General features: G+C 44.4%; 1 long non-coding RNA gene across 2 annotated transcripts; it reads left to right on the forward strand.

Moving 5' to 3' along the window:
• The first annotated feature begins 506 nt into the window (after positions 1–506).
• LOC109145720 lies at positions 507–18,162 on the forward strand. 2 transcript variants are annotated; one of them, XR_002047375.3, is made up of 4 exons: positions 507–4,450; positions 4,948–5,487; positions 11,381–12,273; positions 15,328–18,162. It is a non-coding gene; the product is annotated as an uncharacterized LOC109145720 (long non-coding RNA). The 2 variants fall into 2 exon arrangements; XR_002273509.2 differs by lacking the exon at positions 15,328–18,162 and having other exon boundaries at positions 11,381–12,600.
• The last annotated feature ends 9,172 nt before the right edge of the window (positions 18,163–27,334 follow it).

The following is a 27,334-nucleotide window of genomic DNA, read 5'->3' on the forward strand; positions in this document are numbered from 1 at the left end:
AATATTTGCAACCAGAACCTACCAAAAACTTGGCTCTGTGTGTAGTGTTCAGACAGAACTGTTTGCTCTGCTCTTGAATTTGTTTTTAGGGCAGACTGATGTTTAAAGTTTTTTAGCCACTGGACTGTGAGAATTTGATAGTTAACAGTGCTTGTTCTCTAATTAACTGTCACTTTTGTGATCGCATGCATCAGGAAAAAAAAAGTTAAAAAAAATTTTTAAAAAAATTCTAAAATTCAAAGAGGCCTTAATAATATAAAATTTCCTCTGTAAATAATAAAGAGAGCTCACACGTAAACAAGAGCTCACCTCCTGGGTGTGCAATAACTCAGGCACAAGCAGGTGGGCCAGTTCCCTTTTTGGGTGATCATCTGGTTTCCCTGAACCACCTTCAAATGTGTCTGTGTCATACAAGACCATGAAGGTACCACAGCCATGGGACCTCTGTGTTGCATCCCATTGTAAATGCACGCTCAGGGAGGGGGGTGGGATGTTAACGCCAGCAACCAGGGGAGCAGCAAAACAGGAATGAGCTTTCCAAAGGTTTATACTTTGCTTGTCATTATTAACTGCTGCTGTTGAAACTTTTAACAGTCACTGTGGAAATTGGATGGACAACAGGGAAAAGCAGCCAGGATCATAATCTTCTGAAGGACGCCATAAAGATGGAACTAAAACTCCTCCTGAATTACCTTCCTCACACATGCACATATTATAATAGAATTAGTAATTCTCATGATTCACTGAAATGACAGTTTCTTGCCCAGCATGATTTAACGGGGTGGTTGTTCCCTGCCAAGGGCTGCCACCTGAAGTACTGGATTTATGAGCTGGCTCAGTAGCTGAAACTCTGTAAGGTCTCATTTTTAAAATCTAAGATCCTTGAATAATCTAGGCTGGCTCTCTCACATTTGAGAGGCGTGGTGGAGAGGTAAAATGAGTTGCATAGAGTAGACCTGCAGAAATGTTTCTGACATCAATATCCTTCCAATAACCAGTATAGCCATTACTGATAACAAGGTATCAGGAAACTGTATTATTTTTCATTTCTGTCCATAAGAATTTAATCAAAAAGCCACTGGAACTTATTTCTTTTCTCTGAAGGACTTCCACCAGGTGCTGTTAGCCCAGCTTTATCTCCTGAAGGTCTGTTACAGTATTAAAAAAGACTGATGAGAAGAGGGAATTTTCCTACTAAAATGAGAATAAATCATCATTTTTCATTCTGTAAGACCTGTTCATACAAATGGGACACTGCTTCCACACAAAGACAAATCACTCTGTGTTACTGCTTTAGTCACTGAGTCCAAATTACCTCTGGAAGGGCAGGTCCCACCCTCCAGGTCCTCCTTCAGCCAAGCTCACAAGCTCAGTGAGCCAGATGGAGAAGAGTAATTTGCTTTTTGCTGCTGCAGAACACTAATGGCTGTTAATGGAATGAGCAGTGGGTCTTGTCTCTTGCTCTGCTTGGCTTGAAGGAATGAGTCTGAGCAAAAGCAACCTCAGACCAGTGCCAGGTGATGAGTCTGAGTACGAGCAGCCTCAGATGAGTCCCAGGTGACACAAAGGCTCCTGCTCTCCTTAGGAATGATGAAATCTGGAGGGGAAGTGGCTTTAACACAGAAGGGAGTTACAGAGTGCGGTGGGTCTGCCATCACTTGCTGTGTAGCCCTGCACAGACATTGCCACGCACAGTCCTCTTCCTTCATTATTTTTCCCTGTAACATCCCCTTCCTCCTCACGACTAGGTGCTGCAAATGGTTATTAATATTTATAAACTGCTTTGTTGTTTTCTGGTGGGGCAGCTGGATTCCAGCTCAGCAGTCACCCGTGACTGTCTCCGTGCCGTCCTTAATTAGTGTTACCCAGCTATACCCTGGATCTCCCCATTACCATGGCAACGTTATTTAATTGCAGAGTCAACTGGTCCCTCTCACAGAGTATGGCCTGGCTCCTTTGTGTATTCTGCTCTCAGTGCTATCAGGGGTAATTTCATGTTTTATTCTACATCAGTAATAATTATAATTTCAAATTATGAAACAAAAAAGTACTGAGAGAAAGGAAAATAAGAATAATTAGCTCCTTGTCAATGTTAGGGATAAAAACTGGGCTTTAAAATAGTAAAATAGCACAAGTGGGTTGTAATTCCTGGTGCCTAAGAGATGTCACAGGGGGGTACAATTCTAAAGAAATACAAACAAGAGGCTTTGAGACTCCATAAATTTAATGGAAAAGTCCCATTAGTTTCAATGGGAGAAAGAAAATGACTGTGTGTCAGAATATTACTAAATTAAAATTAATTTGGGCTAGAGCATTACCTGTGTCTGTTGCTGACCTTGGCTGTGGGGAAGCATTGCATTTTGCAGTACCATAAGATAATTTTTTCAGTAGCATCCACCTTGCACATAGTTACCTTTCCTCTTCTTCTGGCAGGAAAACTGTCACAAGGATTATTTTAATGTCATTTTTCCTTTCTGGAGATATGAAGTTTTTGAAGCAGTATTTTATAAGTTGTTTTTTCTTGCTTTGGATCAGAATCAGCCACCCCAGTTAGGCATAAATGCACATGCAGGGGAACATTGCAGGCAGATTCAGCCTGGGACAGAGTCAAAAAGGGAATTTCAGCTCAAATGGTTTAAATCTGGCAAAGTTACTAGCAACAGAAAATGGCCTTGTAATAAAGAGTCTGACCTGCCTAAGGTGGATATTTTACATATCCAAATAACAAGATAGGCATTGTTGTTATTGCTATTGGATGTGCTGATGCAGACTTGCAGTGGGAGTTGACAGAAGAGTTTTTTTCCCACTCTGTACCAAACCTTCTGAAATCTCATTGGCTCCCCCAAAGGAGAGGAAAAGAAGAAAACTCTTCCCCAGTATTTGTGGTATATTTAAAGAGTTATTTTCCTTTCTTTGTACCTATCTCAGGACTGTCTTCTCTTCAGACAATGCCAGTTCTTCTGCCTGTCCTGATCTTCTGTCCAGAACACGGTGTTATTTCAGATAGAGTGGGAGTTCTCCTAATTAAAGTAGCTATTTGATTTGAACTCGCATCCAGTTGAAACCCAACCAATATGCCCAGAGAAACTAGAATTGCAGGAAAACACTGAGTTTGTCCCTACTCCTAATTTCTTATTTTTCCTCCCCTCCCTTCCATAGTATTTTAATCAGACCCCAATTTGACCCAATATAATACAGCAGGAACATGTGCAGCACCTTGTTCTGCAGTTCCCCATACGAGGGAAGGAAAGCTGGTGCCAATTGCAGATCCTATTATAGCCAAGCAAGGTTGCTCCATTACTGCATTTGAAGCCATAATTAAATTTGCTAACTGTGAAGAGGTGCCAAACCTGCCATTTCTTTGGAACATGGGACATCTGTTTAGTGCTAATGCTAACATGGCTTTGAGAGGAAACATCAAAACTTCCATCAGTTTCTGCTGTTTCATTTCTTCATTTAAAAAAATAAATTCTAATTCATATCTCCTTGGTTTCAGTCTGGCACTTCTGGAGGCATTTCTAGTGCAGACACCCACTCCACCAGTTGCTGTCCAAGCAAATGCCCTGCAATGAGAGTTGCCCCTTGGCATTTCAGCAACCAGGTCCTTTATGTGGGAGATGAAGCTCTGTTCTTTGATGCTCAGTTCTAACATAATTTAAAACAGATTTAATACATGTATCTGTCTTTACATTTTCTTCTTCACAAGCCTTCTACTTCCCTTGCAGTGGTTCAGAGCTGAAATGACTCACTCTTAAAATGGTAACACCATTTGCTAAATGGAATGTCAAAACACATAGGGAGTTGGATGCACTCTCATGGTATAATTTTACCCCAATGAGTTAATGTTTTTATGAGTTAATGTTCTTATTGTTAATATACAGTGTGGTTATAAAAAGTGAAAACAGAGCAAGTCTGTGTAGGAGGGAGAAAAAAAGCAGCAAGGTTCAGGTAACATGCCTCTGGAGATTCAATTGGAGACAGGATGATGGATTCAGCTGTTCATTCCCAAAATACATAATGGCTGTAAGAACAGGCATTGAAAATATTAAAAATTAAAACACGGATTTCCTTTATTATCTTCAAATGGCAGTTGAGAAATTGGTGAGGTTTAAGGTTGCCGAGTGCACGTGTTATGATCTGGCCTGTGTGAACGCCATTGGCTGGCATCAAAAGGGAATGTAATTATACTTCTAATCAGAAATTCATGTTTCATAATCACATCATACTTCCAAATGCATTTTTCCTTTTAGAGTTTTAGGGAGAAAAAGAGAGACAACCCAAGAGAATGCTCCGCAGATATGTTTATAACTATTTCCACACATGCATTTGGTTGGCAGCTGCTGAAGGGGAAACAAAAGTGTCTGGTGGTGTGGAGCACCTGCCTGTAAACCAGGATTTCCTGGTTCTCTTCTCACCTGTCCCTCAATGAATGAGTCCACAGACAAACCAGGTAACACCTTGGGTCTTTTTACTGGTCAACCAGAAATTCTAGTTAATCACCGGTGTCTGAGTAGTTAAATAATAACAGTCTCTAAAATCACAGCAAATGCTTCGCAATTCTTTACAGTATTAGAAATACTTGGGGACTACAATGAACAGACACATGGCACATCACAGGTGAATTACTGAGTGCTATTCTGAATGAGGTCTGGAAGGGGTTCATTGAGTTTAGAGTGGGTCTTTTGCCCTGTCCTGTTTCAAGAGGTTGTAATAAATGGTTAAAAAGGTCTTTTTTTTTGGTTGAGAAGAAGTTAAAAGTTGCTTGTTAGAGAAGTGGGGTATGCAGTTAATGAGTTAATTGTTACTGTGATTGTATGGGTGTAATGTTGCCATGTACCCACTAGATGGGGACACCAATGGGGGAAAGTAGTGGGTCTATAGAAAGGAGGAGAATGTTCTAGAATGTTCTCAAGACAACTCAATAATCATGATGTAAACATTTTGAAGGATTATTGATCAAGGGGCCAACCAATCATGCGACGCCCCAGAGACTGACAGAATTGAACACCAATGAGGACCCTAGCAACGAGCCATCAGAGGAGGATCTGAGCTGCACCAATCACAGCATCAAAAGAGACTCTAAGAACTGCTCCGGGGCTCAGCCCCTGGTCTTCCTGAGGAACCTGAGTCCAAGGGAATCCCTGTGCGACACACAGTTTGGTTTTTCTGGGTTGTCGAGTGGGACTTGGGCTTACCTCGAGTCTCTGCTCCTGGTTTTCTTTTTAATAAACGAGTAGACTTTTATTCCACCCAAAAGGTCCAAGCCTCGTTTATAACAGTTTTCTGGGGACTCGTCCAGGATAAGCCACGCCCCCTGGGCGGTCCTGGAGAAGGACAAGTCCAGGGAAGATGCGTCCAGCAGAATTTTTGCCGCCTGGACTCTGGATTTCTTCGCAACCGTCGGGAGGACTGTCGGCTGTCCCGAGAGAATATCAGGGGCCCGACAACCCAGAGGATTCCCCTCTGAGGAGCGGGACTCGCTGTCAGGTTGGTGTTGTGAGTGGGGTTGAGGCATTAGGGGGTACGAGTGTGCGTGTAGTGGCGACTGAGTGAGACGGGGGCTGCATAGAGCGGACTCCCGAAGCGAGTGAGGAGTACCGCGGTTCCAGTCCTCCACGAGGAGCCCAGCCGGGAAAGGAGGGAAGCGAGTGAAAAACGTGTGAGTGCTGTACCCCTAGGGACCCTTAAAGGTGGGAGACGGAGGAGTACCCTACTTCTAGCCGCCCCGTGCAGGCTCCAGTTAGAAGTGGCTTGGTCATCGCCAGATCGGGGGTGGAATCGCTAGGAGTCCCAGACAGGGAAGTAGCGATTCCATCAGCCAGGATCACCTGGGAGGAGGGGGTTCCTTAGGGCAGACCCCAGAGAGTCTGTGCCTAGGGAACTAGGACCCTTGTGGGCTGGAAGGAAGACTCTTAACTGGAGATTTTCAAAGTTAAGGGGACTTTCATTGACCTCCATTCCGTAGGGAAGAAATTTTTGGTGTCACGGCCATTTTAAGATCTGGGCTGTAGAGGAGAAGTGTCTAGTGGCGTCTGGCGGGCACCATCTTAATTTTTGAGGAAACTCCCCGGAGGAGGGAGGGTCCCTCACTCCAGCGAGGGGTGGAGTCTGTAATTGGGTCCCAGAAGGGGGAAGGGCCGAAAGGGCCTGATAGGGTTCATCCGGTTTCCGGTTGGGTCACCATTTAGGTTGTAGTTTCTGAGGTTTCCTGTTGGATTTCCCACGGGCAGCCATTTAATTCCCACAGTTAAGAAATTTTCCCACGAGTAGTTGTATTATTACAGTTACTGCTTTTAAAAAACCCCTTGTTTAAAAATTAAAAGATACTGTTATTTTCCCGTGACCTTCACTCCTTTTATCAGAACCTTACCTGTTCTCTCTTAGCTTTGCCTGGTTTCCTAGAACTTGTGGTAGCTCGCCTTGGTTTTGTTGGTTCATTCAAATACGATTATTTGTTAGGTAGATGTTAATAAGTTTGTGCGTTGTGTGTACTAAATTTTGTTGGTAATGAGGTAATTTTAGGAGAGGTTTTTCGGATTAGCAACCAAGAGTTCTCCTTAGTTGTGTACGAACTTTTGTTTGAGCTTCACAGTAGTGTGGCTCACTTAGTGGGTATTTAAGAAGTAATGATCATTGAGTTTCCTGGTTGAGGAGCCTAATATAGATTAAAGCTAATTCCTTTCTGAAGCAGGGACTATCTACTGCCATAAATTTGTAAGAGAGAGAGAAAAAGAAAGGGTTTTATTTATAGTTCGTTTTATTCTGATTTAAGTAATAATTAATTTAAAGAACTCTGTTGACACTTAGGTACACTCTATAAACATTACCAAAAATCATGGGCCAGTGTGCGGGAAAGAATAAAAGGACAAAGAAAGACAAAACCGAATTAAAAGACAGTCCTCCCGAAAGCCCATTGGGAGAAATGCTCGAAAATTTGGATTTGAATGAAAATTTAAAGAAATTGGACAAAATTAAAATGATCAGTTATAGTATTGAGATCTGGTCAAAGGAAGTGATTCAGGAAGGGCCTGTCTATTGGCCCTGGTACGGATCCAAAGAAAAGTGGATGTGCAGAGCTTTAAACAGACGCGTTAATTTAAAGGAGACCCAAAATGAGGAAGAAATCTTACACGCAGCCTGCTGGCTTGAAAATGAGATCTGGGACAAGAAAGTAAGAGTGTACAAAGTAACAAAAGAGAAGGAAGTGGATAAGAAAGAAGCACAGGAAGTAGGAGAGAAAAGTAATTCAAAAGGGTGGGACCCTCTTGATTGTCTTCCACCCCCTTCACCACCTACTCTACCCATAGCTCACCCTCCTACTCCTCCGGTACTTCCCCCTACTCAGCCAATACCTCTCCCACCACCTCCACTACCTGCCCCAACCTCCTCCGCTGCACCCTATTCCATCACCTGAGACTCCATCTGCTTCCCCTACACCTGTGCCAATTTCTCCTGTACATCAACCTTGTATCCCGAATGTCCCAACCATACCACAGAACCTTCCTATGCCTCTCCTTATCCCTCCTACATTTCAAAGTACACCCCTTAGTTTCTCCCTGATACACAATGTCTCTGCTGAAGGAAGTATAGTGCAAGGTTGCAGCTGTGGGGGGGAAAAGGAATCAGAGATGAAAAAGGACTCAGATGAGATGGTAAGACACCCTGGTTACAATACTAGGTTTCAAACCCAGAAGTGTGTGCCTCAAGGAGAGACAGTGGACCAATTATTCCCCTTGAGAGAAGTGCCCATGGGAGGTGCTAGAGGGGGAATTGGGTTTGTTAATGCGCCGTTGATGGCTTCTGAGGTGAGGAATTTTAAGAAGGAGTTAAAAGGTTTACTGAAGGATCCACTAGGTATATCTAATCAGGTTGACCAATTCTTGGGTCCTAGCATTCATACATGGGAAGAGTTGAATTCTATCATGGGTATACTTTTCTCCCCAGAAGAAATCCAACTAATTAGGGCAGCTGGCATGCGGATCTGGGAGCGAGAGAATAGGAATGGACCCCGGGGGGAGGAGAAAATGCCGCATGTGCAACCAGACTGGGACCTAAATGATGAACTAGAAAGAAGAAATATGAGAGATTATAGGGCGCTCATACTAAAACGTATACGAGAGGCTGTGCCCAGGACAAACAACGCGAGGCTGGCTTTTGACAGCCAGCAGGAAAAGGACGAGACCCCGAGTGTGTGGTTGGAAAGGTTAAAAAGGAATTTTCAATTATATTCTGTGTGGATCCAGATAGCCCGGAAGGGCAAGTATTCGTGAAGATCCAGTTTGTTACCAAGGCATGGACAGATATTAGAAGAAAATTAGAGAAGATAGATGACTAGCAGGAAAACAGCCTGAACGAATTGTTGAGGGAGGCGCAGAAGGTATACTTGAGAAGAGAGGAGGAGAAGACAAAAACTGAAGCAAAGATCATGATAGCGATAGCTAGAGAAAGCACTGGAGTTGGAAGGGGAGAGTCAAAAGGAGATGGGGAGGAGAAGGAAAATATATACAGGCAGAGAAAACAGAACTGGGTCAAAATCATATGCTATTGTTGTGGTGAAGGGGGACATACAAAGAGATACTGTAAGAAAAGAAGTTTGGATGAGGCAATTGCTAGGGAACAAGATACATTGGAAAAGATTTTAAAGGGAAATGGTTAGGGGTGTCAGGGGCTCTTTGCTCTGGGGGGAGGTTTTGAAAATCACACAGAGCCCTTGGTAAATCTGGAAGTTGGCCCCCAGAGTGAAGAATATGAGTTTCTTGTTGATACTGGAGCAGACAGATTGCGTATATCAAAGCTTCCAGAAGGTTGTAGGTTAAGTGATAGAAAATGTAAGGTTAAGGGAGCTAAGAATGACCCATTTGATGTGGCCATGATTGAACAAAAACTGATGTGATAAAATTGTTAGGGTTGATCGGGTACTGTAAACTATGGATAGAGGGACATACCAAGCTAGTAAAATTCTTGTATGACAAATTAGTAGAGCAAGAACCCTTAACCTGGAATGAGGAAGATAATAAAAGGTTGGAATAATTGAAAGAGAAACTGGTAACTGCTCCAGTGTTGAGTTTGCCCAATTTAGACAGATTATATGAATTATTTGTGAATGTTGAAGAAGGAGTGGCCTATGGAGTGCTTGTACAGGAATGTTGTGTGGAGTAAAGAAACCTATTGCTTATGTGTCAAGGTTATTAGACCCAGTGGTAAGGGGATGGCCAACCTGTCTCCAGGCCGTGGCAGCCACGGTAACTCTGGTGGAGGAGGGATATAAGTTGACTTTTGGTAAGAAGATTAGAGTGTACACTCCATATGATTTTAAAACCATATTAAGTAAAAAGGCTAGCCAATGCATCTCTGACAGCAGGCTTTTAAAATATGAATTGATCCTGAACAATATGGAAAATTTAGAGTTAACTACAACCCGAGCAATAAACCCTGCCCAATTTTTATATGAAGAACCAGATGGAGAACTTGAGCATATCTGCATCGAAACCATTGACTTACAAACTAAAGTAAGGGAGGACTTATTGGAACACCCCTTACCAGAGGGAAAGATCCTTTTTGTGGACTGTTCGTCTAGAGTAGTAGCAGGAAAACGGGTTTCGGGGTATGCGGTGATAAATAGAAAGGACATGACCATTATAGAAAAAGGGAAACTTTCAGGACAATGGTCGGCGCAGTGCTGTGAACTCTATGCTTTATTACGAGGACTACTGTGGCTTAATTATCTGAAAGGAACTATTTATACTGACTCGAAATATGCATACGGAGTGGTACACACTTTTGGTAAAATCTGGACGGAGAGAGAATTTGTAAATTCAAAAGGAAAAACGTTAGTGCATGAGAATTTAATCAAGGAGGTACTTGAAGCTTTAAGAGGTCCGGTGGAGATAGCCGTAGTGCATGTAAGAGGACATCAAAGAGGAGACTCCCTGGAGATAAAAGGAAATAACTTGGCCGACCAGATAGCGAAGAAAGCAGCCTTAGGAGATGAAGGAACCATCCTACATACAACGAGTTTGAGAGACAAGGGCAAGGATGGAGAGATCTCACACATTAGAGAGAGCTATAAGAATTCCAGAAGCATGGGGCAATCAAAAATGAGAAGGGTGAGTGGAGGATGCCAGATGGGAGACAAGTATTAAACAAGGCCCTAGCTAGAGAAGTGTTAGAAGAGTTACACGCCTCAACACATTGGGGGACGCAAGCATTGTGTGACCACTTTCTGAGGACATATGTGTGTATTGGAATTTTTACAATTTCAAAAGTGGTAACACGAGACTGTATAACTTGTCAGTGAGTGAATAGAAAAGTGATGCGGAAAATGCCTCTTGGGGGAAGGGAATTAGCAAGAAGACCCTTTCAGAGTATTAAAGTTGATTTCACCAAGTTGCCCCAGGTGCAAAGATTTAAATATCTGCTAGTCATAGTCGACCACCTAACCCATTGGGTGGAGGCTTATCCTACAACAAGAACAACAGCTGAAGTAGTTGGGAAGATTCTGTTAGAGCAGATAATACCTTGGTATGGTATACTACACACTAAGATAGAGGTCCTCATTTTACAGCCTAAGTGTTACAACTGCTAGTTGAGGCCCTAAACATCACATGGAAATTACACACTCCATGGAGACCACAAAGCTCCGGAACGGTGGAAAGTAAATCAAACACTGAAAGTAGCCCTTACAAAGTTAGTAGAAGAGACTAAAATGAACTGGTTAAAATGTCTTCCCCTGGCCCTAATGAGGATCCGAACAAAACCTAGAGCAGACATAGGGGTTTCCCCCTATGAAATGATGTTTTGGACTACCTTTTCTAACTACTCCGGGCTATCTTGGAACTTATGAAGAGAGAGAACAGAGTGTAAGGAAATATATACAGACTGTCGCAAATACTCTCAAAGAACTGAGAGAAAAGGGGTATCTCCCCCAAACTATGCCCATTGATTTCGACATTCATAAATTCCAGCCTGGTGATTGGGTATTAATTAGAACCTGGAAGGATCAGCCATTGACCCCGAAATGGGAAGGTCCTTTTCAAATTTTGCTGACCACAGCAACAGCAATGAGAACCCAAGAGAAAGGATGGACTCATGTCTCCAGGGTGAAAGGACCTGTACAAGCCCCAACCGAGTGGACAGTAGTTAACCCAACCAACACCAAGCTGACACTGAAGAAGAAGCCATGAAAGGACAGATAAAGATGGAGTTTTTAAGATGATTTGAACTTTATTAACTGTTTTGGTGATATTACAAGTCTTTAGAATTAGAAGTCGTTTATTTATTGAAATACCTAGTGTTACTTATTAATATTTAAAGTTTAAAATAGTTATTTATTGAAAAATTTAAAAGAGCCTTTTCTAATTTTTGATGTGTCTCATTACAGATCCAAAGAACTCTGAAGGAATAGAGTATCCTCCCATGCACCTAGCAAATCAGACCCTAAAAAGGAAGGAAAATAAGTTGACACAAAAGGGAGAGTATCACCGCAGCAAGCGGGTAACAGTAACCAATGGGTAAGAATATTGAGAGGGGGCAAGACCGGATCAGGATACACTCTTGCCACAGATAGGAAGTCGTGGATCCTCTAACAGGGATTAGAGGGGAGACATGGGTGGGAGAGTGCCCTGTACCGGACCCCCACTAATATGGGTTCTCCTCATGATCAACATCCAAGCGGGAGGAGCACCATCCTGCGATAAATGTCACCACCCCTTGTATGCGGGAGACTCTCGGACGGCCATCCTAAGAACCCATTCGAATCCGAGCCCTAATTGTGCCAGCTTTTTAGAACTGCAAACCTGCATAGAGGATGGCCGAACCTATTGGTTTTTGAAAATGTAGGGAGTTGTAAACAAAAATTGCTGGGGGAATGCCCTATGAAAGAGAAATGTATCTGCTCTGAGAAAGACCCGGCAAAGCAGAAAGCAGAAGCAGGGAACTGGGAGCCAGACTTGATTAGAGAAAAAGAGGTAGAAGGGGTAATCAAAAAGGGACCTGAGATCAGAATGATGGGAGGAAAGAACTTGTTCCTAGATCTAGTTGAGAAAAGTCATGAATGGAATATAACTGATTGCTGGATTTGTGGAGATACCCGGATGGCACAGGTTTGGCCTTGGGAGGGGATTGCTTTGACCCCACAGGAGATCCTAAAGATAAGGGAGAAGGAATCACCAGGACCAGATGAGAGGGAGGAAGAAGAAGCATGGAGCTTGAGGTCAGGAGTCATTGGAGAAGAATGTCTGTGGAGGAGAGGTCCTAAATACACAGCATATGTGGGTGAGCTTCCCTGTAAAAGGTATTTTATAACAAATAGTACACATCAGTGGTGGATCCCTAAGGCTAAGGATTTATATTGGGCAAGAAAACAAAAACAAGGATGTACATATGTAGAATGAGAAAAGTTATATAAATGTTTTACCAGGGAACCTAACCCCTTCCAAGATGAACCAAAGATCTCAAAATTTTGAAGTAAGATTGGCATAAACAATGTAAAATTTCACAATTATTGGCGAGCACCAAAAGGACTCTTCTGGTTATGTGGTGTCTTGGTTTCAAAGACAGGTGTCTGCTAAAGAAGGCAGGAGCCTCCCTTGGAATGGCAGATGCGACCCCCCTTCCCTCCAAGTTATTATAATTTTGAAATCAAGGGGCTTTTAGGCAAAGATGTGGGAAATAGGAATAACAGTTCTTTACTATATATATTTATATGTGTATAACCAGTCAAACAAACAGCAATAACCATGGCAGTAACAGCAAACAACCACAAACCCAGTGCCAGCCTTTCGGCTGTCAGGCCCTTTCCCCTCGGGTGCAGTTCCGCTCGCAGCCGGCAGGGGCGCTGGCGGCTCCCGGTGAGCAGGGCAGGTGCGATGGTTCCCCCGCGGCTGCAGGGGGCGCTCCGGAGCGAGCTCGGGGAGCACGCGGCTCTGGTGCCCTGGGATCCCAGGGAGGGATGGAACAAAGGCTTCACAAACCGCTGGGCAGCTGATCCCGGTGTCCGGCCGGACCCTCAGGAACGGCAGGCTGGAACAGCAGGCTGGAATGGCAGGGACGAGCACAAATCCCGGATGGCAGATGAGGTGTATCCAAAAGGGGAACCCCCCCGGAGGTCTGGGCAGGCAGGGTGAGCACAGCTACAACATAGCGAAGGCTCGAAGCAATGGTGGGGCAGGGCGGCCACGGCCCGGCTCCGAGCGCGGCAGGGAAAGCGGCTTGGGATCCCGGGCTTTTCTCCAGCAGAAGGAAAAGTGGCCGAAGAAAAAACCAGCTTCCCTCTCTGTCCGAACGCCGAGACCAACTGCCCCCACACACTCAGGTGAAAACAAAAGAGTAGCCAGATGCGCCCCACTCTGCAGACAGCTCTTTTGTTTTTCTTAAGTACCCAGCCATTTGCTTCCCTAGCAACATGTATGGGCAAAATTCCTTTAACAGAAGAAAAACCAGGAGAGCTCCTAAAACCCCAACATGTGGGAAGATGGCCTACGTTATGCTCCAAAAAGACTGGGCTGGAAGCTGTACCCTAGGCATAATTAGACCCTCCTTTTTCCTACTTCCACAAATCGAGGGACAAAATCTTGGGTTTCCTCTATATGACGAGTTGGTCCGAAAGAAAAGAAACATCCAGATAGGGGGAACCCAGAAGTGGGGGAAGGATGAGTGGCCACCTGAGTGGATCATAGCCACCTATGGTCCTGCTACTTGGGCCCAGGATGGATCATGGGGGTACAGGACTCCAGTATATATGTTGAACAGAATTACCCATCTCCAAGCACTGGGTGGAAATAATATCTAATCAATCCACCCTAGCTCTGGATTTATCTTCTGCGCAATCTAGACAAATGAGAACTATGATATAACAAAATAGGCTGGCACTGGACTATCTGCTAGCAGAGGAAGGTGGTGTATGTGGGAAGTTTAATTCATCAGAGTGCTGTGTAGAAATTGATGACCACAGTGAAGCTATCAAGAATATAACTACTAACATCAGAAGATTGGCCCATGTTCCCGTACAAAGGTGGACCCCGCTGTTTAAGTCTAACTGGTGGGACAACCTACTAACCAGAGAGTGGTGGAAGAAGGCATTGGTAATTGCTGGACTCTCGTTTGCCAGTTTGATATTCCTGCCGTCTTTAATCCCGTTTTGTTAGACTTATAACCTCTGTTGTGCAGAATATGCCCCTCATTCAGGAGTTACAGACACAAAACCGGGAGAAAATTGAAAGAATTAGAGTGCTGCAGGCAGATGAATTGGAAGAGGATCAAGAAGAAGAGAAAGCCCCTGGAGCGGTGGAAGAAATTTACGAGAAATACCAGAGACTACGAAAGATTTATAGGGTTTATGAGGACACTGTTTAATGGAAAAATTGTTAAGCTGTAAGTTGGTTGATGTGGGCAAAGACCGTATCAAAGTTTTAGAGGGGAGAGTTGTAATAAATGGTTAAAAAGTTCTCTTTTTTTGGTTGAGAAGAAGTTAAAAGTTGCTTGTTAGAGAAGTGGGGTATGCAGTTAATGAGTTAATTGTTACTGCGATTGTACGGGCGTAATGTTGCCAGGTACCCACTAGATGGGGACACCAATGGGGGAAAGTAGTGGGTCTACAGGAACGAGGGGAATGCTCTAGAACGTTCTCAAGACAACCCAATAATCATGATGTAAACATTTTGAAGGATTATTGATCAAGGGGCCAGCCAATCACGCGATGCCCCAGAGACTGACAGAATTGAACACCAATGAGGACCCTAGCAACGAGCCATCAGAGGAGGATCTGAGCTGCACCAATCACAGCATCAAAAGAGACTCTAAGAACTGCTCCGGGGCTCAGCCCCTGGTCTTCCTGAGGAACCTGAGTCCAAGGGAATCCCTGTGCGACACACAGTTTGGTTTTTCTGGGTTGTCGAGTGGGACTTGGGCTTACCTCGAGTCTCTGCTCCTGGTTTTCTTTTTAATAAACGAGTAGACTTTTATTCCACCCAAAAGGTCCAAGCCTCATTTATAACAAGGTAGCTTTACCAACACTCACCTGTGTCAGATCATGGTCATCCAAATCAAACTGAAGTTTTCTCTCTGCCTCTGGAAAAAGCTGTGCAAAGCTTCAGAGAACTCCAAATAGCTCAAATGAATAATAATTTATTTTGATTACACTAGCCCTTGCACTGATTTCTCTGAACGCTGGCTCCAGGATATAATTCTCTTTATACTTACATATAACCTGCTTCAAAGAGTCTTTGGAGCTGGGTACATAATTCAGTTATATTGTTGGTAAGACAATAGATCCAGGTCTGTGCTTCCCTTTGCTCATTTCACAAATTCTGTTGGGTTTTTTTTCCTTAGACCAAGAAAAAGAACACACCTCAGTAAAGAGACTTGTACAAATAGAATTGGATATGAGTTTTATACAAGGACATCTTCTGGACCAGTGAAGTGCAGCTGATGCTCTTAGAGCTTAAGAGGGCACTTTCAGGTAAGCAGTGTTTCTCTGCCAGGCCATCTGCTCTTCCTTGAAGGACTCTTAACAAATTCTTGATGTAGAGATGATGCTTAGTTTAAAGTAGTTTAACTCATCCTCATTACCACCATCTCAAAATCAGTCATGTAGCGGTTCTGGACTCTTGCAAGGTGTGGATTTTCCTTCATTGGAGATTACATGGACATAATAAGGTGTCACTCATGGAGACATGAAGCAACATTTTCAAGTTTATAGTGTCTTACACAGCAACAGGGTTGTTCTCAGGAGCACTGAGGTCACTGGAGCTTGAATGAAAAAGGCTGCAAGGGATTTCCATTTTTTAAATGACCTTGCAGAGAAGACAGCGCATATGGACATGAATGTCTTACCTGTACGTTCAGGGTTTTCTACTAACCAGACATTTCTGATTTGAGTATTTGTTTTAATGGAATCCCACAAAGTCTGTGCCAGTGCCAGGACCTGGTGCATTGTCAATACTTCTGGGCTGTGTTTTATAACACAGATTTGCAGCATAGATTAGCTTTTGAGGCTTTTCTTTACCTCTGACAGCTTTTATTTTATTGTGGGATAGTCAGGGTTTGGTAAATCCAGTGTTACAGAGCTGAATGGCATTAAGCTGCTGGGGGTATTTTCAGCTTATGTGTTTGATGCAGTTTCAGGGAAGTGGCTCAGTGACCTAAAGGATCCTACCCTGTCAGCAAGACAAATGCTTCCAGATTGAACCTGTAAAGTTCTGATTTCATGTAATGAATCATTGCTACAAGCCTGGCATGAAACATAAAAAATGCAAGAGAACAAACGTGTTAAATGATATACCAAACAGCAATTTTCATACTCAATTTCTTTCATTTCCAGGACATTTGAGTGTTTTTCTTGTGTTTTTGTTTCTATCTATTAATAGATTAATAGGTGTTTAGAAATGTTTTGCAACATTTGTAGAAGTTCTGGGATTTGATGAACTCTTTGAAGTAAAGAAAGGAGGTTTGACATTTGTATGGTGAGACACAGCCCAAGTTAGATTCAGTGTGGTTCCTGCTAGAGAAGTGGTACTTCAAATATGGTATTTTACCTCTCTGATCATTTGTTCTAAAGTATCCATTCCTGTGGTTTCCACAAAGCAAAAGCAGCAAAGGATTATGCACCTTCTTACTAATTTGGTGTTAACTTATGAAAGAGTGTTTTGGAATAAAGATTCCTCTTGTAATCAGGCTCTAAGATCACAGTTGCTGGCATTCTGCAGCATTAACCTACAAAATTAATGTACATCTTGCTTCCCAGAGGAGTTTGGGCAAGTGTTCAGGGCAGTGAGTGAGGCTGGGTTTGCATGGGTCTGATAGGAACAGAGACCCATTGAGCACTGAGGGGATTTGAGTTCCTAATCACTCTTACGCCTCTGAAAATCCTGCCCGGAGCTCTGTGGGACAATTTACACAGTAACATCTGGCTGTTAGCAAATGAAATGTAAGTGCTAAAAATCCCATCTTCTCATCTTTCCCCCTTCCCCCCCCCCCCCCCGCAAAATACTGTCCTTAGAGCAGATGCAAGTCAGCAGATTAAAAGGGATTGTTCCCAACAAGAAGTCTAACAGGAGGAACTTCCCAGGAATGAGCTGTTCTGGGAGGAAGCCAAGTTAATAGTTTTTTGTAGCAGTATGACAGCAAGGGAGCAGGGTTACTGTAATGACCTGAGCTTAACAAGCAACCCAACACTATGTCAGGAAGGATAACTCAGTCTTGAGGTTATCAAGGATGTAGTTTTTAAGTAATTTTTGGGTTTCAGTACTTCAGCCTTTCAATGGGACTTGCTTCCCACCAAGCCAATGCTGCCACAGGAGCATCATTCTCATTAACCCTTGGAGGATCCAAACAAGAGCTGAACTTCAAGGCACACATTTCTAGAAATCAAACTTCAGTGTTTCAGCTTTTCACAAAGCTACAGATTTTTCAGTCAAAAATAAAAAGTTGCCTAAATGGTAGAGTGAGAACATGATTTGATCAGCTCTAGAGCTGGGCTAAAGACAGAGACCATTGATGTGTGTCAATGAAAATATCAGCTCAATATGAAGTGCAATTGCAGACAAAAATATTTTCAAGTAACCACACAAGCCTTAAAGAGCAAACACCAGTAATGACTTCCAGAAAGATGAAGACCTTCCTCTTAGGAAGAATGTTTAATTTGCTGACAAGTTTGTATACTGGTTTTTTGGAGAATGGTGGCCAGTGTGTTCTTCAGCTGGACAGTCTTCTCAGGCACATCAGTTCTTGCAGGTGAATTTATGGTCACACTTCACCCATGGCTTCATCAGGGGATTTGGATTTTTCTCTCTTGGAAGGCAGGGAACAGAAGTACTTGGATTTCATAGAGAAATGAGGAACAGAGAAACAATTTCTGTGAGCTTATATGTAATGGACTCTGATAGGTATTGGATAGTATTATTGTTTCATCTATGAAGCTTCGTGAAATGGATTATCCAAACTTTTGTTTAATTGCCTGGTGTACTGGATTTGTTCAGCCTGGTTTTTGGTAGCAGGGGGACCACAGAGGTGGCTCCTGTGAGAACCTCCTGGAAGTTTCCACCATGTCCAGCAGAGCCGGCTGATGGCTCTGAAGATGGACATGATGCTGGCCAAACCTGGGCCAGTGAGAGAGGTTGGTAACGCCTCTGTGATGACATATTTAAGAAGAAAATCAAAACAAAGTGAACACAGTTGTTTTCCCAGTCAGAGAAGAGGAGGAGGTGAGAACATGTGAGGGAAACACCATGGTGACACAAAGGTCAGTGAAGAAGGAGGGGGAGGAGGTGCTCCAGGCACCGGAGCTGAGATGCCTCTGCGGGCCGTGGTGAGACCAGGGTGGAGCAGCTGTGCCCCTGCAGCCCCTGGGGATCCCCGGGGGATGCAGAGATCCACCCGCAGCCCCTGGGGATCCATAGGGGGATGCAGAGATCCACCCGCAGCCCTGGGGATCCCCGGGGGATGCAGAGATCCACCCGCAGCCCTGGGGATCCATAGGGGGATGCAGAGATCCACCCGCAGCCCCTGGGGATCCCCAGGGGATGCAGAGATCCACCCGCAGCCCCTGGGGATCCATAGGGGGATGCAGAGATCCACCCGCAGCCCCTGGGGATCCCCGGGGGATGCAGAGATCCACCCGCAGCCCTGGGGATCCCCGGGGGATGCAGAGATCCACCCGCAGCCCTGCGGGAGGTGCCCGTGCCGGAGCGGGTGGGTGCCTGCAGGAGGCTGGGATCCAGGGGCAGTCCCGGTGCAGAGAGGGCCCTGCTCCCAGGCTGGAGCAGCCTGGCCTTGGAGCGCTGCACCCTGTGGCAGACAGAGCCCGGCGCAGCAGTTTTGGGGGGCTGTGTGCCCGAGGGAGGGGCTCACGCTGCAGCAGGGGCGGTGGGGCTGCTGCTCCTGAGAGCGGACCCACGCCGGGGAAGTTCAGGAGAGCTGTCTCCCGTGGGAGGGAGCCCACGGCCTCCCAGGGGAAGATTCCTCTCCCGGAGCAGCGAAGGAAATCTCGGTGATGGACTGAGCAAACCCCCGTGCCCTGTCCCCCTGCGCTGTTGGGGGGAAGGAGGGAGGGGCTGGGGGGAAAAGGTGTTTTTGAGGGGTTATTTTATTTCTCAGTACCCTCCTCTGATTCTGTTAGGAATAAATTCACTTTGTAACTTTAAGTTAAGCCTGTTTTGCCCTTGAAATGTTTCTCCCGGTCCTTGTGGAGGCCGGTAGACCTACCAATCAAGAGACCTTGAAGGTCCCCTGGATGAACAGCTTTGAGCCTATTTGTTACCTCACAGTTGTGGAGACCAAAGAAACCTCTCCCAGGATGCTTTGTTTAATTATGTTAATGTACCCTAGTTCTGTTTCCCTGACTGGTCCATTGGCCTCCCTGCCCCTTTTCTACCCTGTATGTCCCCGATCCAGAAAGTTCTCCTTTTCCCATTCTCCCATCGGCCCTTTTCCTTTTGCCACTCCCTCACTGTTCCCCTGTTGGCTCCCATACCCTAACCCCGCCTATGTGCCGCCCCTGGGCTCTCAGATCATTGGTCCCTGATGCTCTCCCCGCCCCGTATATAACCCTGGACCCTTGCCTGGTTCCTGACTCTTCGTCCCCGGACCCCTTCGTGTGGCTGGAATAAACTCCTCCCATGGAACCCCATACAAAGACCCTTCCTGCTTCTTCTATCATCGGTGTGCTTGGAGCTATCCGGTGTGGTGAGCGTGCGTGGTGGCCTTGCCGAGCGGCTTCCTAAGGAGATGCTTCCGGGAAGGTCGCAGCACCTTACCATGAGCCCCTGCTGCGACAGTTCTTATCTCAGCTAATGGAGCCTTAGTTAATATTTTTTTCTCCCCCCTCTCCTCTGCCTGGCTGTGACAGGGGAGGGTGAGCAAGCGACACTTGTGGGTGCCTGGTGTCGGGCCAGTGCCAAACCACGACACCTGGTTAAAAAAAATGTCCTGAGAGCAAACAGTATCTCACTACACCAAGTCAGATAAAATTATAATAAAATCGATGTGAAGAATATTAAGGATCCATTTTTATGCCTGGAATTAATTTTCTGAACAGGGAACCACTGAACACTGCCCTAATTAGTGCATTCTTAGAACCTATTTGAACATTGTTTTCAGGGCTGAACTTACTATGGAGTTGCACTTTCATTTTTAAATGCTCACCATCGTCAGCTGCAGCCAGAATTCCGAGGACACAGTTTCAATGTTGACACCACGAACTTGGAGAATCCATTTCTAGGTCTAAGAATAAGCTCACTGTGTTTGTTTTTTTAATTTCAACTGGTCCTCACCTCATTAAGCAAAAATAAAATACCTAGTGGATTTTTTCTGGGCTTACAGGACCCTAAACAAAGGCCTAAGACTCCTGTGCTCAGTCCTGGCTGCTGGAATAGGAAGACATCAGAGGTTTTCTCACACAGGTTTTCAGTGGGCTTGTGAAGTTGGGCATTGATTGTAAATTCTGCCCCCATGCCATCTTTGTCTACAGGAGAGTTAGCATTCATGGTGTCACTCAAAGTGAACTTTTACTGCCCACAACAACCTATTTCTGTAGCAAAGGTCACATTTGTTATCTATCAGGATGTAGCAGCACAGTGGAATAATGAGTTGCCACAATGAACTGGCCTTTTTACATTCTGAATGGGCTTCTAAATCAAGCAGAGGGAGCATTGACTGAAAATCATTGGGTCTGTCTACTTGAAAGGTCATAGTCTGAAATACTGCAGGATCATTACACCCTGGTTTATACAGTGAAGCAGCTTCTGGTACAGAGCCCACCACCTACACCAGTTGTGCAGGTGTCTGGCCTTCTTGGGATTTGAGATGGTAATGGGAAAAAAGAAAGGCTACTTGGATCTGTCACAGCCCTTCATCAAGGAAAGATGCAAATCAGTAATGGTTTGGTGCTTCCTTCAACTCCAAGCAGAGCTGCCTTTCTCAGCCAGCAGTGGATCTTACACAGCCATGTGTGGGCAGTACATCTTCCCAGGCATTTATTTTATCCTGCTCAGTGCTCAATTAATTGTATCCATTTCCTTCCAGCCCTGCTTTCCAGTTCTAAATCTCTTCACTCCTCAGTCAAGACAGGGCATTTCCTAAACTCAGGGCTGTCATTTCCAGTGTAGCTAAAGGAATTCACATGTTCTTGTGGCCTGTGACAGCAATTTCTTGTTTGCAGACAGTCTGAAATTCATCAGCTTTGTCAAATGGAGATGCTACATAAAAGCAATACTCAACATTATACAAGTAAAATATAAACTTTGGTGTCTGGCAAATTAGGCTCTTAATAAATACAGCTGCTGCTTGATTTATTTTGGAAGGATGTTTGGCCCTTGGCATATCAGTGAGGATCCAATGTTAGGCAAAATTCTCTCTTTCCTCACTCACATTTCTTTTACAGATGGGCCAAAGTTCATTGTCAGTAGTGTTTGAAACAATCAAAATGCTGCTGTTTAAGTGAAGAATATTAGTGTAGACATGGTCCAGTTCTCTACCTGAAATTGGCTTTGCACTGCTGTGCTATTTACCCTTATGATGTCATGTCAATATACTCAGGTTTTCCCAGGAGCCATAAAAATATTTAGTTTTACTGCTGCAAGACATTGCTATGACTTAAAAATACCCTGAGCTCCTGGGCCTGAGAATTTGACCTGACTGTCTTTGTCCTCCTGACACAAATCCCTCTGTGGTGCAAGGCGATGTCCCCTCTTTGGTGCGGAAGGCAGAGCTTTTTTGGCTGCTGCTCTGACACTGCAAAGCAATGTACTGAGAGTAAATGATTCCCACAGACCTTTCCATCTTCCCTACTGAAACCCACCAGGCATCTCTGAGTATCTTTTCCTCACTGAATACAGAGCAGATGATAAAAAAAATCTAAAAGCACATGCACTCCATGAAAGTAAAGCAGAGCACTCCACATTTCACATGGTGCTCTCCGGAGGCAGGACAAAAAAAAAATGAATAAACTGTGTCTGATAAATGTTAATGAAGCACAAAGACCCATTTTAATGAGGTGCTGGAGAGTGGCCAGTCTGTTGTAGCTGGGACATCATGAGCCACACAGAAAAAGGACAGGACATGAAGAATGTCTTCACTTTTCTCTAAAGTGTCCTTCTTTAAAGATTTTTGGGAGTTCTTTGTGGTTGTCACAGGGCATGCTCATGGATGCAGCAGGAGAACCCCCAGCTCCCGAGAGGCAGAAGAGGTGCTGTGCTGACTGGACTTTCTTGGATCTGCCTGTTAAATCCTCCTGCAGCTGCTTGGGGAACACTTTTAAAAGGTCAGGAAGCACCACAAATTCCAAATGACAGTTCTTGAATTTGGCTCAGAATAACGTGGCTGGATCTGTCTCTGTTCTGCTGTAAATTCTGCTCAAGCAGGTTAGAGGGATGCTGCAGAACAGCTCTTCCCAGGGGTGCCCAAAAAACCTCTGGCCTTCCTCAGCAAACGAATCAGCTGGTGACAAGGCTGCTGCTGCTTGCAGCAATAGGAGACTGGGCCTGGCTGCTCTGAAGCAGAATTTGTGTTTTGTGCAGCTTTTATTTTATCTGCCATTACCCAGAGAGATTGGGATATATAAATGTATTACATTTGAAACAGGAATAAAATATTAAACTGAATGCAATACAGAGATAAAGAAACACGTGCACAAGGTAAAATGCCAACTTTAGATACTAAAAATATCTTAAACCAAATGAGTTGGGGGAACTTGTGGACCAGCAGTCTTAAGATGTATTCCATATTATTAAATTAACCTCAGAATGTAAATTTGGCTTTTGTTTCAAGCAGACTTCTTAAGGAGTTGTGGCTAATTTTCAACATATTTAAGGATGTACACTGAGCCCTCCCCAAAGAGAAATTTCATTAATTGCTTGGTACTGCTGCTGCTTGGACTTAGAATCCTTTTTTTTAAATTACAAAGAATATTCAAGCCATGACATTTTCCTTACATGAAGCATGACAGAAGATTCCCCTCCATGATTCTGCTGTGGCTGTTGACACAGTCCTCCTCTACAAATTTCAGGGTATTTCTGGAAAGGGATCTGTTTGTAATAATATTTGTGTGCACATGATCCCTACAGGCCTTCACTTTAATCTTGGTTAAATAGCCAAGTCATTAAATAGTAATTCCTGGTGCTGGAAAAACATCATCCTCCCGTGAGACAAAACAGGAACAGGGAATGCGTACAGCACTGGCATTTTAAAGCTAATTTAAAGAGGATTTATCACAATTAGAAAAAGAGTTATTGAGGCATATATACACATTGTCTGGCTAATAGTGATTCACATTCCACCACTGTCATCAAGCTGAAGCAGAGGTTGGAAGGGCCAACTCCTGCCTGCCTGCAAACATCCACGTGGCTGCCAGGGCTCCAGCACAGCATCTCCAGCATCACTTCTCAAAGAACTAGTGTGAGAGCAGCTGTAAGAAGTATTTAATAGCCCAAGACAACTGAGAAGTTATTGAAAAGAGAAATCCTGTGGCTTAAGGCAATATAATTAACCCTGCCTTCCAGTTTGGTTTATCTATAGAAAAAAGGCCAATGAAAATTTCATCAACTGTGCTGATGATCTGTGGGAAGAAACGTTTGTAGAAATGTGAATGCTGGCACGGTCGTGAGAACCTGAGTACATCTCAGAGGTGTCTCCTGCTGATGTTGAACACATCACAGTGCACGTACCAAGTTCAATGTCATTAATATTCCACAGGCTCCAACCTCAGCCTTCCAAGACCTCTGGTTCTTTGTCCCCTTTAGTGATTATATAGACATTGTCCCTGTCCACGCTCAGACTGGGTTTTCCTCTAAAAGTGCGTGTGCATGTGGATAGAAAATGGGTGAATGAAAGAAAAAAAGTCAAGCAAATCAAGTGAGGACAGAGGCCAAATGGCAGGGGTTGAGCTCTCTCCAGAAGTGGCTTTCATATTATGTGGATATGGCAGCTGTGCTTGGTAAGGGCTGACCTGAAATCTGATCGGGGTAGAGAAAAAAAGGAATTAGGCCATAAAAAGCAACCAATCGGATGGATGTGAGAGAGGTGGCTATTCGAGGAGCTTAATCCTAATAGAGAAGGCAACAAAACATACGAAAATAATTTAATGTGTACTAATTTCCAGGGAAAAAAACACTTTTAATAGCCATTTTGCTAGAGTGGCAAGCTCCACAGAAAGGGCAAGAAGTGACTACGATCTGGCAGACTACATCTTCTCGCCAGCAACACAAAACATACTGCTTATAGAAAAGAAATTAGTAAAAGAACCTGATGCTCCAAATTTTTTTACTTTTGGCTAGTGGGTAGTTGAAGGTGACACATTGCAGCAGACTCCTGGTCTGGGGATCCATGTGAAATAAGTTTAAAGTCTAATGAAAACCCCAAGTAAATTACCTAAATATTGCCCCCAGATGATTGCTAAATTTGGTGCCAATGTTAGCAGTGGGGGTTTTTTCAGTGTCACATTTTGATGTGTGTTTCTCTTGGGATCATAAAGAGAAAGTACCAGGATCTTTAAAATACATTAGTCCAAATTTGGAATACTTATTTTATCCACTGCCTCCATGTGGAAAATTAAATTTCAGAGTGTCCCATCCCACTGTGAAAGGGGAGTCAGGTAGGATTCTTTTTGAATAGATTTCTCGGATGAAAATGAAGTACAAATACGGAAATATTACATCTGAGAACTGTTTACTGATAAAAAAGAGTAAGTGTTCTTACCAAAGGAGGACAGCGAAGAGAGCAGAGAAGGATAAAAAGAGACAGAGAGAGGAGCAGAGGACAGGGACAGCGTTACGGCAAGAACCCGCTCTGTCCCTGTCGGCTCGGCAGACGGAGCGTGCGTGCTGCGAGCTGCAGTGAGTCTGCGTGCCTCCCGTGGCGGGCCGGGAGCCATTTCCAAACAGCAGCAGGCCGCGTGTCCCTTCCGTGGGCCGAGGACAGACTGCCGTGGCCACGGGCACACTGCTGCAGCAGCTGCAGGGCCCCGGGGTCCGGGCGCAGGGTGGCGGTGGCCGTGGTCTGGGTGCAGGCAGCGTCCGCTCCGTCGGGGAACAGCGGAGCACCGGCTGTCGCGGGGACGAGCTGCCTCAGGGTGTGGACAGGGAAGACAGCCAGGGAAGAAGCAGGACCGCGGAGAAGAAAAGGCGAGGGGGAAAGGCGGGCCAAGCAAACCCTCCAGGTGAGCCCCCGCGCCCTCCCAGAAACACAAAGAAAATGGCCCCGTCTGTGTGGCAGTTCACCGCTTTTATGGGCTAAAGCTCCTCCCGTAGCCCGATTTCCCGGACGTGTTTTCCCGGGCACCCGGGACGCTGCTGGCAAGTGCAGGGCTGCGCTCGCAGCCCGATCGTGGAAGGTTGATTCCCCCTGACTGGTTCTCAGGGAAGCCTCCTGAGGGACAGGGCTGCCAGCACGTGTACAGCCCCTTACAGGAATTCTTTGCCTCATGTGTAACATAGGTTGAGGCATAAATAAAAATCAGATTAATCAGATTGATCCCTCTCACATGGGTATCTAAATTAGATTTTGGAGTAAAGGGTCAGCCTGAGGGTCTATAACCCCATCAATAATGGAGTTTCTGTTCTAATATGGAAGTAATTCAGCACATCCTGTTTCATGTGTGTTAAAAACGAGGCCAGCAACCTTTAAAAGGTAAGCCTGTTTATGGTGAACAGAGAACAATTGGAAATGAGGCCCCAGGATAAGCCCAGGACCTGCACGACAAGCCAGAGTAAAGACAAACAGTGTATCGCACTGGGCGCTCCCCTAAACTTCGAGTTCCGCAGGAGGTCCAAGTGCAGAGCACCTGGTGGCTTTTAAAGTCCTTGGTACCACTGGATTGGTGCGTTTCTTAATCCTCGTGCTGATTGGTCCCTTTCCTGTTCGCTGGTTGGTCTATACCTCCGTGCATTCCTGACCAATCATTTCTGAGTAAGTCCATTTCATTGGCTGGCTCGTTCTCCAATCACAGTCTAGGGCGTCGTCCTCATCCCTTGTACCCTATGAGGTAATGTGCTGGAAGGTTCCTTCTATTAAACCCATTGGGTCCTTGTTATACCCCCATCTAGTGGTTACATTCAGTATTACACCTGTACATCAGCACATTTAACTTAATAACTCATAACTCTTTAATATTACACTAATTATATCATTAACTCTTGAATAGCCACCTACGAAAGCCAACTTACCCATAACGTGGATAATTTAACACAGCAATTTCTCTGAGACTGAAGGCTGAAACCCAGTAAGTAATTTAAAATTTTTTTTAAAAAATTGAGATGTAGTTGTTTTTCAGCTTACCCGACTCACAACCAGGCTTTGTGCCAAAACACTGGAATAGAATCATTTCACTCCTGCACTATTTAGAACACGTACTAGTTTAATTTTTTTCAAGTGCAACTATAAATTGTTGGCTGTGACTGATAAGCAGGGCAGCAAGAAACACACTGTCTTTGTAGCTTCCAAGTGTGTTTACTGCTATAAAAAACACCTTGATCAGCTTGATGCAGACTTAAACCCAAGCTGCTGATGCAGACTCTTAGCAGGAAAACCCTCAGAGGAAGCATGTGCACAGAGGAAAAGCAGTTGATTGAAACAAGGAGGTCTGAAATTAAATGTGATGTTTCTGGTTTTTGTTACAGAACCAGGAGATGTGTCTGGCCTTATTCTTCTCCCACTGCCCAGCTGTTTGGATATATCCTTTCTTCTGTGCAATCATCCAGAAATTTTTCAGGAAGGTTTTACTTGTGTTTGTGGGATGTCATAGATTAGATAAAAATTCCATGTGTGTTTCAAATGCATTTCAAATAAATTTAAAACGTGAAAGAGTTTGATCTTTCATCACCTTTCTGTATTAACTCTGTTGCTTAATTCTTCTTGTTGTTCTAGTAAAGCTGAATTTGCCCTGTCAGTACTTCAGGAGAACTAAAAGTAGGGGTAAGGCAGAAGCAGTATTAATTTTCTTATGCCAAGGGGAAAGCAAGTGTCTGCCCCTGTGGTCCATCTGTAGGCTAGAGCTAGAAGAGCTCCTACTTATTTTAATGCAGTTTAAATGTGTCACTATGAGTGGGTTTTTGCCACTCTGGTCTCTTAAGTCAGTCCCTGCTTCGTCTTGCATCTTCAGTTCCCGTTCTCTTTTTTAGAGATCCTAAAACCATTTTCCTCACTTTAGGATTCTCTAGTACTGCACTAAGTTCCACAACTAACATCTCTCTGTTTGTTTCTTCAGTCTGTATCAGGAGGTGGAAGTCAGAAATAGAAGATCACTTGCAGTGCCACAAGGAGAACGTGGTGGAGTGAATGCAGTCTCCAGCTCCTTTTCTTTGTGGGATTTTCTCTCCATCCTCCTGCCCCCACACTCTGTAACCGT

The sequence above is a fragment of the Corvus cornix genome, chromosome 18 (genome assembly GCF_000738735.6).
Source record: "Corvus cornix cornix isolate S_Up_H32 chromosome 18, ASM73873v5, whole genome shotgun sequence".
Taxonomy (NCBI): domain Eukaryota; kingdom Metazoa; phylum Chordata; class Aves; order Passeriformes; family Corvidae; genus Corvus; species Corvus cornix.